Raw genomic sequence first — 23,225 nt, forward strand, 5'->3', positions numbered from 1 at the left:
AATATATATATATATATATATATATATATATATATATATCGCATAGCCTTCGCAACGCTGCTGCCAATAATAATTACTAAATACTACTGGATTATTATGTATGGATATGTGTGTAATTATACATACATGTATACATATATGTATGTATGTACATAGACACACAGCCACACACAGAAACGTACACACAATATATGCATATATGTGTATATGTAAAATACCGATTGCAGGGGGACTTCATGAACCGTCGCTGCAAATTCCCGCCACAACCCGATACAACGAAATATATAATTAAATATACGATGTAATATTACGATAGATATGATAAAATAAGGTGGTTTGAAAAAAAAAAAAAAAAAAAAATCACAGTAACGACAACGCCGACGACAACCGCGACGATCACGTTGACATATTACATTGCCGTGGATAGTGGGTTAACAACTCGTTGTTGTTGTTGTTGTTGTTGTTGTTGTTGTTGTTATTAATATTATTATTACTGTTATTATTATTATTATTATTTTGTACAGCAGTGTACTGTATTTTCATTACTTCGGTGGTACGTCTACTTACGACGATTCTTATTATATTCTCACGAAAATTTCCTCTCTCGGAAGGCTTCGGCGAAGCGTAACAAGTATAGTATTAGTAGAAGTAGTAGTAGTAGTAGTAGTAGTAGTAGTAGTAGTAGTAATAACAGCAATAATAAACACTCAAGTAATGGTAATTTTTAATAACGGACATTATCTATATTTGCCCCTGATCTTTTTATTAGTTGTTTTATTTTGACTTCAACCGGATTTCGTTATTTTTGTTTTTTTTATTATATGTTAAATTTTTCCTTTACTCTCACAATAAGATATACGATCTGGCGATGCAGTAAGCGTACCGATACGTACGCGGTCAAAAGAGAAAAAATATATATGTATGGGAAGAAAAAAGAAAAAATTGACGAAAACTGCAATCAATCCAGGTTATTATTTTTTTTTTTCTTACCGTATATTACTATTCTATTATACACGCGTGGAGTTGCACTGCCGCTGTTTACTTGTTGTTGTACATTATTTCCTGATCCGGCCGGTTTGTACGTTATATTTATAATATTGAAAAAATAGCGATCATGTGTCAGCTTAAAAGAAAATCTCGATTTTTTCATTCCATTTAAATCTATTTTTTATATTACCCATTATTTGTTTACATGCATATCGTTTGTATACATGGTACGGATGGTTTTTTTTTTTTTTTTTTGTTCCTTTTTTCTTTTCTATTTTATTCCAATTCATTTCCACCTCATCTCGAACACACAATTTCTAATGAGGGTGAAATAAGCTGCAGCGTGCAGTGCGACTCGTCGGCAACACGATCGCTGTATTTTAACCATCCCGCTTCCGTCACGATCGTCGACTATACATGTCACACGTTTATGACGCTCTTTATACACACATGTCCCCTCCGCACACGGAGTATTAAACATTATATATATATCTATATGTATCCGATTATTATGAAATTGCATACATGGTTCGACAATTACGAGTAGTACGACACACCCCCGCACGTACACGTGTTAGATATTAAATTGTATATGTGAAACGTGCACGATGTTTCGTCGGATGAGTCTTAGATTTTGTATTTTTGCGCGTCTGTCGATTTTTGTATATGGAGGGGATGACGTTTTTCGGACGGGTGTAACGGAACATTCGGCAGGGGGCTAGAGGAAGGAAAACTACGACTGTAAACTATTGTTGATATAAAAAATGGTGACGGATCACGAGTGGACGGATTGTAGGCTGCGAACGGGCTTATCTCACTCCTTAACCCGTGAGTGTATTCTTGACTAGAGTAATAATCAAGTAATAACTAATGATAATTAATGAATATTTTAGAATTTTAATGCATGTAGACCTTTCGTTTTGAAGAGAGACGTATTATATATGTATATAGAACTTTGATACCCCCCCCCCCCCCCCCCCCCCCCGATTGCTAAACGCATATATGTGCGCGCGCGCACATACACGCACACACACACAAAACACTCATTTGCATATGTATATGTTTATACAAACGTGACAAAAACTAAACGAAGAGATGAAATTCAATGTTGAAAAGATAATATGACGAAGAGGTTCTGTTTCGGAGCCACATTTGCTAAAATTCGCCTATTTTATCGGCGAGATGATATAATTTTACAGTAGCATTTGGGGGTGAGAAAAGAAAGGAAAAAAGAAAAGAAAAAAAAATGAAATGAATTAAACGAGGCAAATTAACAAACCATTCGACGGAAAATGACGGGAGTTGAAAAAAAAATGGAATAAAAATAATGATAATGATTCGGTAATAACAATAAAATTAATAACAATAACAACAATAATAATAATTTAATTTCAAAAAAAAAACACAGATAGAAAATAAAAGTATTTGAATAGAAAAAAGGTAGTAGTCATTAAGATATGCTTTGACTCGTTGCTAATGGTGTAAACGTATATAAAAAATGCTCAATTTGCAGCTCCGACGAGAATACTTAACATTATTCGAATAATATCCAATCGGTGAAAGAAATATTTTTTACCGCTACGTATATAATATCTAAGTATGTATGCACATAGTATATTAATAACATGACATAACGTGTGTGTGTGTGTCTATATATATATATATGTATGTATATATATATATATATATGTGTGTATGTATGTATGTATGTATACATGTGTGTGTGTGTGCGTATTACGTAAATTATATATTACGCTGTTTTTCATAGAAACTAACGACTTCATAATTATATTTACCTCTATATATATATATATATATTTATTATATTTGTGTGTTTGTGTGTGTGTATGTGTGCGCGCGCGTAATTGACCCGCCATTATCGGTGTGATTTAGTGATGACGTTTTTCTTGTTTGTTTGTTTTTTTTTTTTTTTTTTCTCCCCACAACATCGATGATCGTTTTTCTTCTCGTTACCCTCGCAGAGCACCCAAGCTCTTTACATTATTGCACCAATTATATACATTACGTGTATATGTATATATGTGTATGTGTATGTGTCAGAAAATGGATGCTCGAAAAAGATAAGCGAGAAAGAACAATGCATACTAGAAATACGCGAAAAGAAAGAAAGAAAGAAAGGAAAAAAAAAACTCAAAAAAAAAAGACAAGAAAAAGTCGCATATTATTTAAGTTTAAAAGCAAAAGTGGATTATATATTTTTTCTATGTTTTAAATTTTAATTAAGGCAGAAACGATGTGATGATGTCGTGAAGCGTGCATGCATACGTACGTATAGTAACATGTATACAGGTAGGATTGTGCCAGAGTAATGACCATCCGACTCGACACCTGTATAGGTATACATTATATACATACGCATAGGTGTAGTAAATATGTATGGTACATCACTCACGCAAAACACAACATGCATACATGATATGATACCTATGTTGTTTACTTCGATATATAAGTCTGAACTCGAGTATGAAAATGAAATGAGCAAATGCAAAGAAAATGATACAAAAATCAGAAAAAAAAATTTAATATAATCAGTTTTAGTGAAAATTTAGATGAACAATGAAAATTCTCAATATATATATATATATATATATATATATATACATATATATATATATATACGCATACGTGTATATACATATATATTATATATATATATATATATATATATTATATATATATATATTATATATATATATATTATATATATATATACATATATAGACCTATAAGATTATATAATATATATTAGTAATTAAAAGATTAACGGTGAAAAAAAACAAAAAAAAAAAAAAAAAAACAACACAAATAATTAACAGTAATAAAAAAAAAAAAAAAATGCTCGTATCTCTATACATTATTATTATTATACGTATCGCGCGTGCGAAAAGAAGTTTTTACGTGTAATTGAAGTGAAAAAAGAGAATAGGGAAAAAAAAAAATTTGAAAAGAGTGACGAAAAAAGTATATAGCGAAAAAAAAGATGACGAGGCGTAGGGTGGTTGCCGATGCTCGTGGGGAAAACTACAACGGGGTTAGAGAATGGTAATAACCACGCACCGTCGAAAGACGAAGAGTGAAACTCTGATAGAAAATATATATATCTATATGACACGCGCACGCACACAAATGCTTGTAAAGGAAAGGAAGAAAACAATGTCTCTCGAATGAGAGAGAGAAAGAGAGTAACTTTAGGCATAACTTGACCCGTTTCATAGTGGATACGTTCGATACGCGGCGATTATCTTCATATTTATTATTTTCTTTTCGCAAGGTAAATTTTTCGTTCAACTTCCTCTCGTTTTTCGGTTCATTATTTTTTTTTTTTTTTATTTTCACCCCTGCTACATATTACTGAGCAGCTTCGATTGTTAGGCAACTACGTGGCATGATAGTTTGTCTAGAATCTCCGCTAGACATGAGGGAAATCCCTGCCTGAGTGATCAACGCTAATTAATATGATAATGACAACAATAATAATTATAATAAGAATATAAGACAATGATTTTATAATAAATTAATAAAAACCGCAAGGAATCCAAACAATAAGAGAAAACAACAATAAAATAAGCTGAGCTTGAAAAAATTAAAAATTTAACAAGCTTCAACGTTTGGCAGCCTTCACTTTGGCCGAGGTTCTGACATGCGATTTATTAATTACGGAGGTGATTTTTTTTTTTTTTTTTTCATCTCTACTTTCATTTATATACTTTTCGTCCGTATTCGGCGTCACATCAGACGGTGAGACTTACTTGCTTATACAACTTGTACGTATCTAGGTGCAGCTAGTTATAAATAATAATATTAATAATATAATGAACGACAAACAAATAATTATAATAATAATAATAATAATTATAATGACAGCGTTGATAATAATATTAATGATAACATTAATTTATGAAAAAGCAGATGAGCTTTCGGTCTATTTTGATTACTGAAAAAGAAGAAAGGTGGTCAATAGGAAAGACTCGTTGGCTTTGCGTTTGAACTGATTGTGAGTTGGATAGAAAGAGGTTAGGATACCTAGACCACTTTTAGATTTCGTCAAACTTGCTGAATTTTTGCGAAGAACCAGGAGTAATGAATTGAGAGAGACAATGCAAATAGTATCCCGTCGTCAAGGGGTTTGCATGACAAAGACAAAAAAAAGGATTGACAAGAATATAAAACGTGACGGTGTAAAACCTTCTGAAGTTGACAGGTGTTTGCAATTTTCGGTGATCCCGCAAGGAAATGCATGAAATCTCTTATTCCCCAATACGTTCGTCATTAGCGACTTCAGTTTTTCTCCGTTCGAAAATACTCGTGACATTTACACAGCATTGTACTATGCGTATCATAACGCGTGCACAAAGTGCGTTTATAAATTTTACCGGCACACCTGTAAAAAATCGGAAATGCTTCGTATATACTAAAATGGGCGTATAAAAATCGTCGAGACTGGTTAAGATTTATTTAATCGTATGAAATATAATATGTGGCGAATTTGCGTGACTCGTTTAACGATATTAATTCTCTTTGACGACACCTTCGTTTAAGAAGTAATTTATTATATTGAAAAAAAAAACAAAAAAAAAAAAAAAAAAACGTATGTGTAACACGAAGTAATATTATAATGATAATCGTATTATACGTATTAAGGACATAAAATATAATGAATATATAAATAGCCATTGGCTGTGACCGATAACTGCCATTTTCTTAAAGGGTTATGTAAAAAAAAAAATGAAAATAGTAATAATAATAATAATAATAATAATTGTAAAGAAAGAAAAAAAATTCACTCGCGAAACACCAACTCGCCACATATCATATTTACCGATGAATTGTCACAGAGTTTACAGCGGCATTGAAATACGAAGCTAAGCGGTGCAGAGGTACGGAAAAAAGACGTTGAACTCGCGAACACGCTGTTGACCAGACGGAAAGATAGAGAGAGAGAGAGAGGGGGGGGGGGGGGGACAACAACGAGGATAAAGATAATAAATTGGGAAATGAAAAGTAATTAGTAAAATAGTAACGGCAAAAACTGGGAATATTGGCGACACAGTCCGACTTTCCATTAATTACTGTAGATTGGAAACGCTATGATATATGATATGAACTACGATACATATCTCAAAGAATAATAACTAAAGTATAAGGGAATTATAAATAAAATATAGGAATATTGAATGAATATAATAAATAGACGAATAGATGATCATTGTTGCTTAATTTAACTATATTTACTATATTATTATATTCTATTGAATAGGTATATTATCATTATTATATTTAAATTAGATTTTTGCTTATATATAGTATGAAACATAAAAACGAAAAAAAAAAGGAAAACAAAAAAAAATTACGGATTCTCGTGTACTTTGACGTGCGTGTAGGCGTACATATTATATACCTGCGTATATATATATATATATATATATATTCTCATGTATACAAGGTGACCCAGGACTATCGCCCCCGTAGGCTACCAATGTGTGACTGAAACGTTTATTTTTTTTTTTTTTTACTTTTGATAGGTAATTTGTCATTGGCGAATTACAGCCGTTCGAAATTGGCCAATCCGATAGCAATCCAATGAAGCACTTTTATGAACCAATTTCGAACGGCTGTAATTTCTAAACGAAAAATCTTCCGTCATAAGTAAAAACGTCTGGGGTTTACAGTCTTAGGTTTATACATGTGTGTGTATATATATATATATACATATATATATATACTTCTTTGATTGATGTATCCGATATATTACTGCGCTAGTATTATTATAATATGTTCAATGTTGTTATATCTCGATTTTTTATCTCATTTTATTGTATAAAAATATATATTCAAATTCAACGGATGATCGGTACGTGATTTATATTTCGCCGGTGTGTGTTTATTCTCCGCGTAGACGATGGTAAACAAAACGCGGGCGCTTTTCAAATTTTAACATGGAAAACCGACGCGCGTCAACATTATAAAAGTTAAATCGACAGAGATTATTGGTAGATATTTATCATTATTATCATTTTTACTGTTATTATTATTATTGTTGTTGTTGTTCTCGTTGTTGTTATTATCATTATCATCACTATCGACATTATTGCAAACCACTGCTGTACATAAAATGAGTCGGAGTAAGTGATGATACATGAATAATGTTGATTCTCGTTACCGTGCACATTTTGATAGGCTGGTTTTGCAACGTATAAGATGCCGTATCTCTCGATTAAAAAAACTTGGGAGTGTCGCATAGCGATACGAAGAGCAAACGTAACCTGGCACATTACCTGGTTACTTGTGCATAGAACTCGAATTCCGCCTATAGTACATTTGGATTCAGAGGGAAATTTGATATAATGGTAAAAAATAACAACAACGACACCGACGACAACGATAATAATAAAAATAATAACGAGAACCCACAATATTTGTAATAGAAACATTTGATGAACAGATGCGTAAGTTATTGTTTCACTTTTCGCATAATATTACGGTGTATAATATATATGCAAGGGAGGAAGCGGATGTGCGGTCCAGAGACGCGAATAGGGGTGGAAGGGACGAAGAAATATTTAAAGAAATAATAACACGCTCTAACTATATGTACGTGGTAAATTCGTATATTTATACCCGGGGGAAAAAAAAACTATATACATATATCCTAGTATCTATGTATACAATTTAATGCAGTTAATTTCGCATACCTATATTCCACAATAATAATTATGCTAGTAGTAGTAACAATAATAAAAACAATAACAGTAGTAGTGGTAGTGGTAGTAATAATAATAGTGATAATAACAACAACAACAACATGAACGATAACGATAACAACAACAATAACGACACCTACGCATTATACGACGTAGGGGAAAGAAAACAACGTAGCTCATCTCTCAGCCCACAAACTCGATCTCATAGAAAAGCTTTTCTTTTATTTTTGTTTCTTGTTGTTGTACTTTTTTCCGCTAAATTAATCTTTTGTTTGATTTTTAGTACGATATAATATGTTTGAAGGAGAGAAGGAATGTGAAAAGGAGATAAAGAGCGAAGGAGACGAAGTATATAAATGAGTATACAAGCGTTCCGGAACTGATCGGAGCTCGCGACACTTTATTACACCCAATCGTATCTCACATCTTGTTCGTTATTTAGGGTCGGAAAGTTGAGACGCGGGTACGAATTGCAGGAAATTTTCTTTAATTAACATGTTTTTGAAATCGCGTGCATAAAAGGCTACTTATGTACACGACGTGTGCTGGCAGTGAATATTCGAATTTCGCGTGAATATCGTGCACCCGTAACACGCAGTTTATTATCGAACAGATATTTCCTATTGTTGGTTACTGAATAACTGGTGGCAAAAAATTCGAACTCTGTGTACTTTGTACAACTTGATACAATTGATGGTATCGATTTTTTATTTTATTTTACCTTAATTTTTTTTTTTTTCATTATTTTTATTCACTCGGCGCTATCAGTTTGCTCCGCAAAAAATGTAACCATGATTATAATATATATACATATGTGTGTGTATATATATATACATATACCGACGCGTTTCCCATTAAACAAAATTCTATCATTATTTAGTATGTAATATGCATAAAAGTTTCGCCGCGTACGTAAAAACATATGAGAGTCACGATATGAATATGCATATTAGTTACCCGTATAAATTATATATATACGTATTATAGATATATTATCTTTATCATTATTGTTCTTGCCATTATAATGGCGAGGCACCTATTGCTGGAATATTAACATTATAGTTATTGCCACGTCGACGCACCTCTCATGACATTATTACGTGTATATAATAATAATTACATTTAATTTGTGTTTGCGTGCCTGCGTGTGTGTGCGTAGACATGAACGTATATTTGCGATAACCGAGCGAGGCAACCACCCCAAATCTAGAATCAGTATTTCAGAATAATAACTATTATTAATATAAGAACGAACGATGGAGTGGGAGAGTGAAAAGTGAGAGAGGGAGAGCATGAAGACAAAACTAAATAAAAATATAACATTAAAACTAGATTAAAAGAAAAAAAGAAAAAGGAAAGGAGTTTGATAATATTGAAATTTAAGGTATTTTCGTTTCTTTAACAGAGGTTTATACGCGCGTTCTGTCGATCATTTTACTCGGATATCCGAAACAAAATCGCGAACACCGCGCGATGTAAAATTGATTTACGAAAATGCAAAAAGCAAGTGAGAGAGAGAGAGGGAGAAAAAAAATTTGACAGCAAAATGAAATGAAAATAAAGTGAATTAAGAAAATTCAGTAATAATATGAAAATTAATATTTCCTAAAAGTATAGCAATTATATAATGTATATTACATGCATTATTATACATATAGTTATTATATTATTATTATATATTGAATGTTGTGCGTAGTGTTTCAAAATACCCTGCAGCAGTAAAGAAAAACACGGAAAAAAAAATTTGAAAAAAAAATAAAGAAAAAAAAAAGTATAACGCAGTCGCGATGAAAATTAATAAAGCATTAATATATGTAGTGAAAAATATTTTATATTTGACATTTTATTATTAAATTTATCATTATTACCATTATTGCTACTATTATCATTATTATTATTATTATTATTATTACTACTACTAAAATTATGATTATTATCATTATCATTGCATTATTCACATGACAACTGCGAGCGATCGCTGCGTATAAAACGAACACGCATACATACATCATGCATCGACACAATTACGCAGATTGACATTTCTTTATACGTACGTATATATTGCGTGCACGAGACCATTGGGTTACGTTATACTTTCCAGTTTTCGAAATTCACAACAAAATAATCTATATAGCTAATAGGACATTGTTAGATTGATCGCGTTATTTCCGTGGCGCGATTGCGGTTGATTCGCCGATTTTGGACTGATAACGTATATGTATTATAAACGGAGAGATATGCTTGCACGGTATTATAGAGAGAATAATAATCTGGAGGGGTTGGGGGGGGAGAGTTTATACCTTGTAAGAAGCAGTTATTACACGGACTTATTAGTAGGGTTTTATCTAGTAAACTACGTATTATAGATAGGAAAGAATATTATAAAAGCTGTAGGCGGCGTATTGTGTGTTGAACTAGAAAAGAAGGAAAAGTATAATTTAACGTGTACTATGAAGAAATGTCTATTTACAGCCGAGTGTAAGGAAACACAACATTGAATATTATCATGTATACACTTATGTATGTAAACTTGTAAACTTTCGCGCCCTTGTGTGTGTGTGTTTGCGTTTGCGCGCGTTTAACTGCCGCTGCAAACTGCTCGCGCCGAGTCATGATGCGCGTTATATAATTGTGTTTTTATATTTTGTATATAATTTATTTACTGCAGCCTATATACATATAATACATATTGATAATATAATACTTCTCTATACTATATATAACAAATGATTTTCCGATCTTCTCTCTATATATACATATACATATATCATATCATATATATATATATATATATGACGCTCTCAAAAATATTTTTATTCATTTTATATATCTAATATTAATATATCTTTAAATTTTTTTTTCTCGTGTTTCTTCATACATTTATATTATTATATTTGCGGAGACACGCGGAGACGCTGACTGACTGACATTTGCATTTACTCATAATAATAATTTATTATTATCACTATTATTTCTACTATTAATATTATTATTATTATTATTATTATTACTATTACAAATAATATATTATATCGTAACTGCCACGGTTAAATTCTTGTTTTCGTATGATCTTGACATACATATATATGTGTATACATATATACGTGTGTGTGTCGTAATATATATGTATTTATGTATATGTACATATATTTGTACTTTTTTTTTGCAAATTTTCTCCTTTTTTTTCCTGATAATTGTTGTTTAGATTTAGAGAGTCGATCTCTCGTGGCTCAATTTCGTCAGATTCTCATAACCGCCAATACGTGATTATTTATTAAATTGATATAATTTGCTTTATAAACGTTTAATTGTTCGTCAATGTTCATATATCCAACTCGTACGAAATGCGATCATTGGGCATTAAGAAAATATTAATTGATATATTACATACGTGTATACGTGATTTTTTCTTTTCTATATCATCACCATTATTATTATTATTATTATTATTATTATTATTACTATTTTGTTTGAAATTGAAAAAGAAAAAAGTAGAAAAAAAAAACCGGAACTGAAATAAGAAATAAGACTATTCGACGAGAGAGCGATCGGGTGTTTGGAAGAATTGAGAGGACCAGAATGAATACAAAAAATAAATATATGTATTCAACGAGTTGATAATTATTATAAAAGTAAAACCATAAATTGACGGAAAGAAGACATTTACACTTGACTTATACTTTGATGACAAAAAAAAAAAAACAAACAAAAAAAAACAAAAAAAAAAATTGAACACTGCTGTTTCTATTATTATAGTATTAATTGATGGAAACAATGATGATTATATAATTATGAGATATTTTGCGAGTATAAAAAAGTACGAGTTTAGTTTTATTTTCTATATTGTTTTATGTAATTCTACGAATACACGATAATATATATATACACACATTATTATTCATATTTTTTAAGTGCGTGTGTGTATGTGTATATATATATATCATATAATTATTATTTAATATAATGCGCACTTATGATTTCCTACCTGTGTTCTCGTCTGGTTTTTTTTCCAATTTTCTTATTTATATAAGTATCTCTGTGTTTGATTAAAAAATTTTTTGTTTTTCAAACACGTGTTACCTCGTGTGTCACCTATATAACATCCATTACTTGTTATTAATGTTGTTATTTTAATTTTTGTTTATGCCCTGTATTTACACATCTTTCATGGTTCCTTATTATCGGCTCCCAATATTTAATCGATTGATTACTTAATTAGTTTGTTAATCATGTAAAGCAATTATGTTTTTTCGGGCGCGTCGCTTCATCCGCATCGCGATGCAGTCAAGCCGCTTCTCGTATAACTAGATAATTTTCGTCTACCATTTCTCTAAATTTTTTTCATTGCTGATCAGTTGAACACCCGGCAATGAAAATATTCAGTGTCCGTCTGTTTGCAGAATTTTTCAACGTACATGCACGCAACATATATATATATATCTATATATATATATACACACATATATATATGCGTAGGGGAGAATAGGGACTTTGATATAATACGAGCTGATTATGCCTTTATATTTTGGTTACATATGATATAGATGATATCGAGGATGATACAGATGATTTCATTTTGATCAGAAGTAAACGAAAAAAATTAAACTAAAATAAACGCTAACAAGTACAGAATTAACGGGAATAAGAAATAGAGGGGAAAAAAAAACAAAAAAATATTATAATCAAACACATGCGAGACAAGGGAACCTGACTGTCCTATGTTACACACACACACACACACGCACACACACACATTATAAACACACGAACTACGCTGAGACGATATATATATATATATATATATATATATATATATATATATATATATATATGTATGTATGTATGCCTTACGTAATAACACTACTTATCAAAATACATATTTTATCCGATAATATATTTTCATCGAATTATTTTTTTATACAACTGTTTTATATTGTATTCAAAATCTCAATACCTACACTCAATACACACACTCAAGCATACTATTATTATTATTATTAGTATTATTCTAATTTTAATTGTTTATTTTTGTACGATATATGATTCTTATTTTATTGTAATAAATTAGCTGTGTCTTCTTTTGTATTACTATTGATTTGACTGCAGACTCAAGACAAGATGATCAATAAGAAATGGATTGAAAAAGTCTAATATAAGTATGTCTACAAAGTGGTACCAAATATTTTGCTAAAAAAAATGGAAAAAAAAAGAAAAACCTGCCGAAAAATAATAAAATGTTACGTAATTTTTACATTGCCTCTTAATTTTTATATTTATATGTATATGTACACATGTACAAGTATGTAACATAAATATTCGTTTTATTTTTCATATCCGTATACACACGTTGAAAGTATTTATTTTTTCCTTTGGAACTCATTCTGTTTTTCTCTTTTTCCTTCTCTCTATCTCGCTCTTATTTCGTATGTCTGTTTCAATAATTCTATTTCTTTTATTATACGATTTTCCAACATTTCGACGGCGTTGTACAGTAAACGCTAAATCTTGACTCGTTAAGTGTTCAAACGCGAGCAGCTAAAAAACAGAATCAAAAAATTGGATACCAAACACCGCGCCATTTTGATAAGGAAAAAATAATTGTTTCGCGCATCGTCATCAATTGAATCGGTTTGATATGAACAATTACAGTATTGTGAGTTGATTTTTTATCTTGGAGTTGACATTCAAAGAAAATTTGTAAATCGGTACAAGGAATTACACCGTTGCGTCAGTACGAGTTTGGAATTTTTGAAACTTGTAAAAGGTTGAATGTATTAAAAGCGAAAGTCGATGAAATGTAAAATAACGTCGGAATGATAATGAGCCAAAAAGCTGCATAAGCAAAGAACAACTAATATTAGATCTCTTGTTTCCATTTTCATTAGAACAAATACACTAATTTTCAGTACACGTACAAGTCCATATGTCGAAATTTGTATAAAAATTTTCACGGTTCTGCAATCGATTCGAGTAAAATGGTGTAAATATTTGTTTGCGAAGCGGAAAAGCAGAAGAGCAGTACAAAAATCGATTCTACTTCATTGATCCGTGAATTTGTAATTATTCCAGACTTGCGATCATAACACACATGATGAATCAGGGGCAATCGTTGTTTTTCAAACAGAGCTACGTCGAGAATTAATTTGGGGTGTGGTTACCGAAAAGGAATAAGCAACGATACTTTAACCGTATGCAAAAAATTGCAAAATAATGCAGCCTTTAGAAAAAAAATCAGAAAAACGAATAATGTTACGAGAGAATCTTCTTTTTTTAACGGGGTATAATATCTTCGAATGAGGTGATCGCAAGAATCATTTATACGTATATCACATACGTATGCATATGAAACTTGAGAGCTAACGAGAAACCATCCGCTCGAGTAATCATGGTGTCGAAATCATTCGAAATGATTTCGTAATTTTTAAAATCCCACTGAAAATCGTTAATATCAAAATAAAACTCTGCGTTAGTAATTGAAAGTAAAATTTATCTGCCAAGCAATCTCTCGTAATCACTCTAACAATAAAATGTAAGCGATCGTGAAACATTGTAATATCACGGGTGTCACTTTTTTCTACACGGGCGACTCGTCTCCAGTTAATTATGCCAGCTATGATACTATTGCACCCTCGGCGGTTACCGCACCTCCGATAATAAATTTATGTCAGCCTAAGTTGAGTAGACGTTAAGCACGAAGACGGTGGTTTGAAGATGGCGCCTCTCCGCAACGACCCTAATTAACCCGAGATTGACAAGTCGCGCCGGAATAACAGCGAGTCGAATTCGGCGCATCTTAAAAACAACGGCACGATCCCAGGAACGTGAAAAAAAAGCCGCGAACGAAACGCTGCGGAAGAAAACGATAGGCATCTAACAATAAGCGTTGAAAACGGGCCAGGATTCCGACCTCCGCAGACTCGTGTTGGGGTGGCAACGTCGCATTGCAGCGTTGGGCTGCGGTCGATGCCACGGAGAGGGGCCGAAGGGGCGTCGAGCTAGTCTGTGCTTGAACCACCCTCGCTTTCACCCCCATCGTATTTCCCCTCCGCACCCCTCAGTCAGCGAGCTACCCTAGCCGTCGCGTCCTCTTCCTCCACGCGATCGATACAACGCCATTCGCACGAGGCGCGTCGTTCTCGCCGCAAATACAACGGGGGTTGAACAGCGGGGTCCCGTTTTGTCGGAGAAAAGAAAATGAAAGGTCGCGCCGCGGCGACGAGGGGAGGCGACGATGGGAGCTGGATGGAAATTCGCGAACTCGCGATCACGATCGGGGAGACCTTTTGATTTTTTTTATACCTACCAGGCCGAAGCCAATGTTGGGTCTAGCTGAAGTTATACGAGATTCTTTGTACAGTCGCCACCTTCTAAATTTTCAAATTTTGTTACTCGTCACGGCGAAAGAGCGATACGAGTCGTCGGGGTCAATGTCTTTTCGTTGGGTAATATTTTTACATCCATTTTCCGCGAATCGTAACCTCGGTCATCGAAAAACGAAAAGAGCCACTATGTGAACTTTAAAAAAAATACGTCTATGGGATACACTGGTTGCTGAAATCTGACTTAATCAAACATTAACAAGGCGAAAAGTTCCGAGTGGAAACTGTGGATAATTTTATAGGGATATTCTAACAGAGTTTTATTGTATTTGTACAGCTCTGTCGATACCCTCAAAATAACATTCATCGAGTTTTTACCTTTGAAGCAGCTAAAAACCAATTTAGAGGTTATGTAACCTCTGCGAAAAAGGTGCCGTAATCATGTAACGATAGTATCTAACCCAAAAACGTTGACTTGTATCGCTTGTGCCGCCGTTTCGTTGCAACGCAAGTGATAGACTTTCAAAATAAGGTCTCTGCGACAGGACCGAATGACAGGCGAAATATCGTTGGGTCGATAAAAAAGGACTGGATATCGACAGAGGGAAAGTTTATTTTCCCGATTTTTCATAAAATGACCGATGAATCGCTCGCTGTCGCGTTTTAGCCAATCCTCTACGAATTTAAAACATACTTCTACGCCATACGTCATGATGGAATTTTTAACGCCACCGTACAAGAAAACTAGGGAAACTTAACTTTGATATGCGACATTTTCACGAAGCTTGATTCGAGTTAAACTGTCATCACGTGAATTTTCTGAAAGATAAATCGGTAATGCTTGTTCAAGTTCAACGACCCGCGAGGGAGCGATGTTCGGAAAAAGTTGGAAAGATACAGTGTCTCGTTAATCAGGGTCGTTGCCGATAGCCCGTGGAACCGTAAAAAAGTCGCGGAATTTTGGAAACAACTTAAAACTGAATACATTTTGTAATAACAGTTCATCTGGCCGATTCAACTGCAAACTGTAAACAATACCTGTATACGTGACTACTTTTTTGCACATCATATCACCAATTTCAAAGTATTTTGCTGCTTGTAGAAGATCGCGTACTGCGGTAGAAATATGCGTTGAATGGGATGTATCGGTAGCCATTTTGTAACAACCGGAGATGCGATCGGCCCTCGTATTTTTCGCAAAAATTCACACCCTGTTAATTACGTCTTAGTTTTTGCAATTTCTTTCTTCTCCTCGTTGATTTTCTTACAATATCGCACGCCAGTGTGGAAATTTTTTTTTCCCGCACGCGGAACACAGTGTTCGAGTCCGACGCTTTTGTCCAAACGCGTATAGAGTGGTTGCGGGACGGTCGATACCTCGTGCCAGAGACGCGGCGACGCCCTACTCACCCCCTTGACGGGACGCCAGTGACGCTCAGCGTCGCGACGTCGCTCGATCGGTGTACCATTCTTCGAATTAACCCGCGTCGGAATTGGATTCTTCGCTTAGGTCAACTCCGAGGATCGGATTTTTATCCAGCCAAGGTTTTCACTTTACGGTGCACGACGTAAACTGTTCGAACTTACACCCTGCCAGATCGCGGTTGCAGTGAATCCGATAACGTTCCCTTACACTGCCGGGGTTTTTCCCATTGCAATCGAGTCACACCTTCCGCCGAAGTCACTTACACAGGGAAAATACCACCATTTGTCATGTTATTCAAACTTTCTTCCATCAAAAATATTCCACTGTAGGAATCGCCTTTCATCTTGACGTGAAAATTCATGACACTTTACTTCGTCGTGCTGTTGAAATGAGAATCATAATGTTGAAGTATCTCGAAGTGGCAATAGAAGCTTGGAACACCGAATATCATGAATTGTTATCAATATTTTATAGACAAGAGATGTTGGTAAAATATCAGAGAATTCTGACTATTTCACTGAAAGCAAGTGACTGTGAAACACCCGCTCGAGCCCATCGAACAAATCTAATTTCCTGTTACGTAGGACCCGTAGAAAAAATCGAAGGGACTCCGATACAATTTTTTATAACCACCGTGTAACGACGAATATGCAATTAAATTTTTATACGGTTGTGCGAGACCGGTTGTCTGTTAAATTTGAAATAACCAGCCGAAGGGTTTGAAATTGAAGCAATCAATCTTTCCTAGCATATAATATACCAAGCGACAGAGACACAGTTTTTTTTTTTCAATTACAGTTGCTGATTTATACATTTATTTACGATTTATTACATTTAAACGTACAAATTGTTTTTGTTTCACAGATAACATGTTGAATATAATTATTAACGCCGTCGAGTATCTAAAACTGCAGCGGGGCTTTGAAAAACAAATGTAGCGAAAGTAAAATACGTCTCCTAAAAAAGAAAGGACCGCGGTTCATCTGAAAGGAACGATAAAGGGGTTACGCGGAAAGTAAACTGATATACATTATACACCGTTGTTGGCCGAAATTTGTATCAGAGATGATTTTAGTATAGGTACATATTAAATACGCAAAAATGTAACGTGCGTTACGACCAGTGACAATCCCAATAATTTGGATTTATTTTTATTTTCAGTTGAAAGCCCGCATGCACGTATATATAGGGGTAAATATAGAGATTTTCCGCGAACTCGCATGAAATAGATAGGTATAATAATATCAGCGTTATCAGAGGTTAAGAAGATATATGTACTTACGTACACGAGGCGAAAGTAAAAGATCGAGAGTTGAACATCTAATCAAATATATACATATGTTCAAAAAAGTCAGAAATTCATTTGTAATCTAATATATATTACACAACCCGATGAGTATGTTACACACAAATACACACAAACACTGGTAATTACGCGGATTATAGTTAAACAGTCACGTGCAAAATTTTTTTAATAAGCTTAAAATTTGACGTTCTGGTATACATACTAAGTATCAAAATCCCCTTATTTTTAGACGTTTAGTCAGTACCGTTTACGACGAACACAAATTTTTTGGTTTTCGGCATTTTTCGTCAGTGGAAAAGAATATAAATACACCTAACGTGTGTTTCATTCGAAAAAGAGTCTGATTTTTTCGAATATGAAATCTATTTTTGCAGTACTGTTTTCAGCAGCAGTTAAAAAATAACACGTATCTTTCAAGAAAAGTAGTTGTTTTTTTTTATGGACCGCGCGACTAAAAAAATTATTTTGACAATACCACTAAAAGGTTGAGAATTTCACCATGAAGAACTTGGATTTTCGAAGTGGAACGACACCGCGGCATATCGTCGTTTGACGCCAATAATGACAGAAGAAAAAATGAATCGACGTGCTTACCGTGAATGGTAAAACCTGGATATTTGAAATTTGAGGGATCTTTTTAATCAATAGTTCTACAGATGATAAATTAGCGGAATTGTAGTCAAATCGAAATTTTTGCACGTGATTGTTCACTTGTGATTTGCGTAATTACGCATATATTTCAATACAAATAGCTTATAATTGCGACAGGTTGAGAGTTGCGGAGTTTTTTCTATTTTATTATACATATAATCTTCTGCGCATGCGAAACGGTGTACTGAGTACGGTGCACGAATAATATATTTATAATCGATACAAACATAAAAAAAATACAATATATATATATATATATAAATATATAATATGAATATATATTCTATTGATACAGCGTACGTAAAAATATATAAATAAGATAGGCGATTGATATATGCATACGTATATTATATACTCGTACATGAAGTATTGAAAGGTAAAAGAATGAAAAATATTATTATAATTTTTCATCATACATAATATTTTAGGCGTAAAACCGTGGTGTTGAATGGTTGAATATGTCGTATATAGGGTGAAACGACGAAAAACGCGATGTTAAAGTAATTATATTAAACAAATATAAAAAAACCAAAAAAAAAAAAAATAATAATAATAATCACAAGAAACACATCCAAAAAAGGAAAGAAAAAAAAGGAAATGAAATGAAATGAAATAATAGTATTTATGTAAAGAAATAATTTTGTACTTTTTCGTGATGTACTTCGCGAAATGCTCAAAAATATAAATGTCTCATATATATACATGTATGTGTGTGCGTGTGTGTGCGTGTAAAACTTTATATTATTATTATTACTTTATATTATATATACGCTATATAATAGACGCAGTAGCGAATTATTTCGGGAGTCACGTATAAATAAGCTCCGTATGAAGGTATCAGATTCGCCAATTAATTAACTACTATAAGCAATGGGGAATGATCGTAAAGTTTGGGTACAGAGAGAAAGAGAGAGAGAGAGAGAGAGAGAGAAAGAGAGAGAGAGAGAGAGAGAGAGAGAGAGAGAGAGTGGGTAGGTTTGTATTCGGCTATTAAATTCGGGCAGAAAAGAGCCGAGTGTTGAAACCGGACGTGACGTCAAATCTGGGCGAAGTGTACACGAGATTACACACATAATACGAGTGTATGTATAAATACTGCCACCCAAGGTCTTCTTCTCACGTGCAATTGACTTATGCAGGTTGAATCGAAAGATTGCTTCAAAGTCGCAATATATCCGTATGTATACAATTATAGTATATGTATATGTATCCAGAGTGGGGGGAAAAAAGAGAGAGGATGCGGGAAAAGAAATTATTAACCAGAAAGAAAAAATACAAAATTAATCGTATTTTACAAACTTCTCACGTTATACGGCCGCTTTGCTTAACTTGCAGAGTTGAAAAACTTTCTCCGCCTGTGAAATATCGATCACGAAATAGATCAGCGTTTACGTTTCGACGATATTCCAGAGGCATTCTCATCAAAATGACTGTTCGGGGATTTTTATAGAAACATTTATTTTTACTTCTGTCGCTTTGGTCCAGGATAAGTTGCAAGTTAAAAAGTCACTTGACGCGGTACGCTACGCAGTAGCCCCTTTGCCGGCCTTATAACGAGAGACGAAAGTGTACTCATCGTCAGAAAATAGTTAAAGGAATGGGAAAAAAGATGGATGAAACAGTTCAAGCGAAACTGCACAAAAATTCACTGATAATTAAAACCACGTTTGTAATCGTACGTGTCATTACTGCAGCTAATAAGCGAATGAAAAAAGGAAAGAAAAACAATGTTAGGTACATTCGAGGGAAGTCACGTGCATACGTCACATTTAAAATTCTACCCATATATACATATATAATGGTATATACATGTATAATATGTACAATATATTATATATCTATATGGAAACCATTTACGCGATTATAAAATATATTGATAGGAGGAGAAGAAAACGTTTAATATAACAAAAAGAGAAAAAAAAAAAAGAATACGAAAATGAAAAGGAAGAAGTAAATAAAAGTAAAATAAGCGAAATAAAAAAAAAAAAAAAAAAAACAAAAAAAATTATTGATACAAAATATTAATACCTAAATACCCGGTTTATTTTTATAATTATTTTTCGATCTATGAAACGTTATAAAAGTCTAAAGTAATATTAAATTTAACTATAAATGATGAATATTATACCTATATATAATAACAATAATAACAATAATATTAATAATAATAACAATAATAATAATAGTAATATATTGATTGCAATAGAATTTAATAACAAATAATAAACCCACCCCGTATTATTACAATTACCTATAATATAATACTATGAAATTATTGCATATTTCAATGTAGTGTTAGACTGTATTTAAAACCATATATAATAAATCATCATACCCATTGTCTAAATAGGTATGATACGAATGAAATTGTAGCCAGTGTGAAATCATAATCATCGTTATTATATTCAAGTATCCCAGTCATACGCGATATGCCTTTTCCCGCCATGTTATACCCTGCGTCACTTGCGCGAAATTATATATCTACAGAGTATAACACACACACACACGCACACGTACACAGCCAGCACACAGATACGAGTCAATCCACCAATTTTCCAAAATAGTTTGGTTTGAGAGGTCGGATAGGAAAGGGTGTAATAGTCGGTTAAGAAATCGTGTCTTGAGACAAACGAGAGAAACGTGGCAAAGCCTTTTCTTGTATTGCTTTGTATGCCCTTAACATCCTTTCAACGTCAATTGAATCATGTACGCGCGGATGATTTCACGAGCACCGACACATTTGAGGCGAGCAGTTACTTAATTATTTAATAATCAATCACTTCCCGGATGAAATGAAAATTTTTATTTACTGACCCCATATTTCGACGGACATTCGTACCATCCGCTCCAGACGTTGGGGCTCTCGTATTTATTCTTTTTTTTTTCTTTTTTTTTTTTATTGTTACATCTTCAAAGAATACCGTTACGGTTTGAAAGTATATTCAAGCTCCGAAGAAGCCGCGGCGGGTTTATTTCTGCAACGTGTTGGCAAAACGGGAAAATGTTATCCATTTTGCTAATACGACCCGCGCGGTTCGACCTACGTAATTAGTAAATTAACTGATCATATTTAGGTTTAATGCAGGAATCGAAACAAGAGATCTTTAACCAACCTTGAAAAAAGTGCACATTTTGATCGAGACCCTTTTCTATCTAGCTTGTCAGCTAAAACTGTGAGATTCGGCCGCTCGGCCCTGCGGACAAACCTGAGCGCTTATCCCGCACGAAAAGAAACCTTTTTCTCCACTCCTAGCCTGCGGATAAAATCGTGATCACCGATCGATGAAAGAATGAATAGAGGAGAATTTTTGAGTGGTATCTATAGCATAAAAATATATCTAAGAAAGATGAAACTCAAGTTCGCTATATATTCAAGCATCGAGTATTTTAAAGTGTTTAATTTACACCGTTAGTTTCTTATCTAATTACTATGGTGTGGCAAGAGTAAACGAAACGAAGAGACTAAAAGGTAGAAAGACTAAATAAAAGGGTGAAGAATAACAGAGGTTCGTTCGTTCGTCTAATGTCACATACGCATACACACACTCACCTATTGAATAAATTTAACGAACGATCTATTGTAATAAGTGATATATAATATGTTACTATGTATCTGTATATACGCAAATAATAGCTTTTGACTGATTATTATATAATACCAAAATATTACAAATATACATACGTATATATATATATATTATTATCATTACATATTGTCACGAGTATTTATTCAATATATATACATATATATACATATGGGGCATTCCATACCAAAACGATCAAGATTCTACGGCGAGGTTTCAGATTTGTGTAATAATTTTTTGTATGAAATTGCATGACAAAAAACTCATTCGGTAATTTTTTCAGAATTTTTCGACCCAGCGTATCGGAGTTATGATTCAAAAACTCGAAAAAGAACCTCCACTTTCTAAAATCTGAAAAAATTCTGAAAAATCTTATAAAATATAACAAAATTTTCGACGCTCATTAGAAGATGGAGATTTCAAAACTTCAAACGTTAAATTGAAAAAAAAAAAAAAAAATAATAATAATGGATTACATTTTTTATATAAGAATGAACATAAAAACTTATTATAATACAGGCCGAAATATTTCTATTCAGAGATATTACAATGAGATTTTATATTTATTCTTTGGGCAAAAATGAAGTCCAATAATAATAATATATGTTTGTTCAATCATTTTTATTATTTATCTTTTGAATTTGTGAAATCTCCGTATTCTAATAAGCGCAAAAAATTTTGTCATATTTTATAAGATTTTTCAGAATTTTTTCAGATTTTAGAAAGTGGGTTTTTTTTTCGAGTTTTTGAATCATAACTCAGATACGCTGGGTCAAAAAATGTCGATGCAATCAAGACGCAACTGATCACAAAAATCTGCTGAGCAAATGACTGTTCTGCAAATAGGAATATTTCTTCCTTACAATTTCAAGTTCAATTCGTCGATTAGGTTCGTCGTATGTAGAAAAATGCTAAGGCCGTGAATCAAAACTCATCGTCGAACTGATTAACATTTTCGCTTCTTGACTTCAATAACCGCTTCGTTATACCGATTGTGAGACGGTAAACTATCGTGACTACCGGTCAATATTATAGGACGCCACTTGTCGACGATACTTCTTTGACCACACCATATTGCTATTACAAATTATAACACATTGTACCCACTTCGCATGAGAATTTCGATGGAATTAAATCGTCAGCGTAACAACCATCCATAAATTTGACGACGGTCTATTTATTATTCTGAAAATTTATTGCTTTTTAACACCCAATTTTTATTTCACTGGG

Source organism: Neodiprion pinetum, chromosome 6 (assembly GCF_021155775.2).
Source record: "Neodiprion pinetum isolate iyNeoPine1 chromosome 6, iyNeoPine1.2, whole genome shotgun sequence".
Classification (NCBI taxonomy): Eukaryota; Metazoa; Arthropoda; class Insecta; order Hymenoptera; family Diprionidae; genus Neodiprion; species Neodiprion pinetum.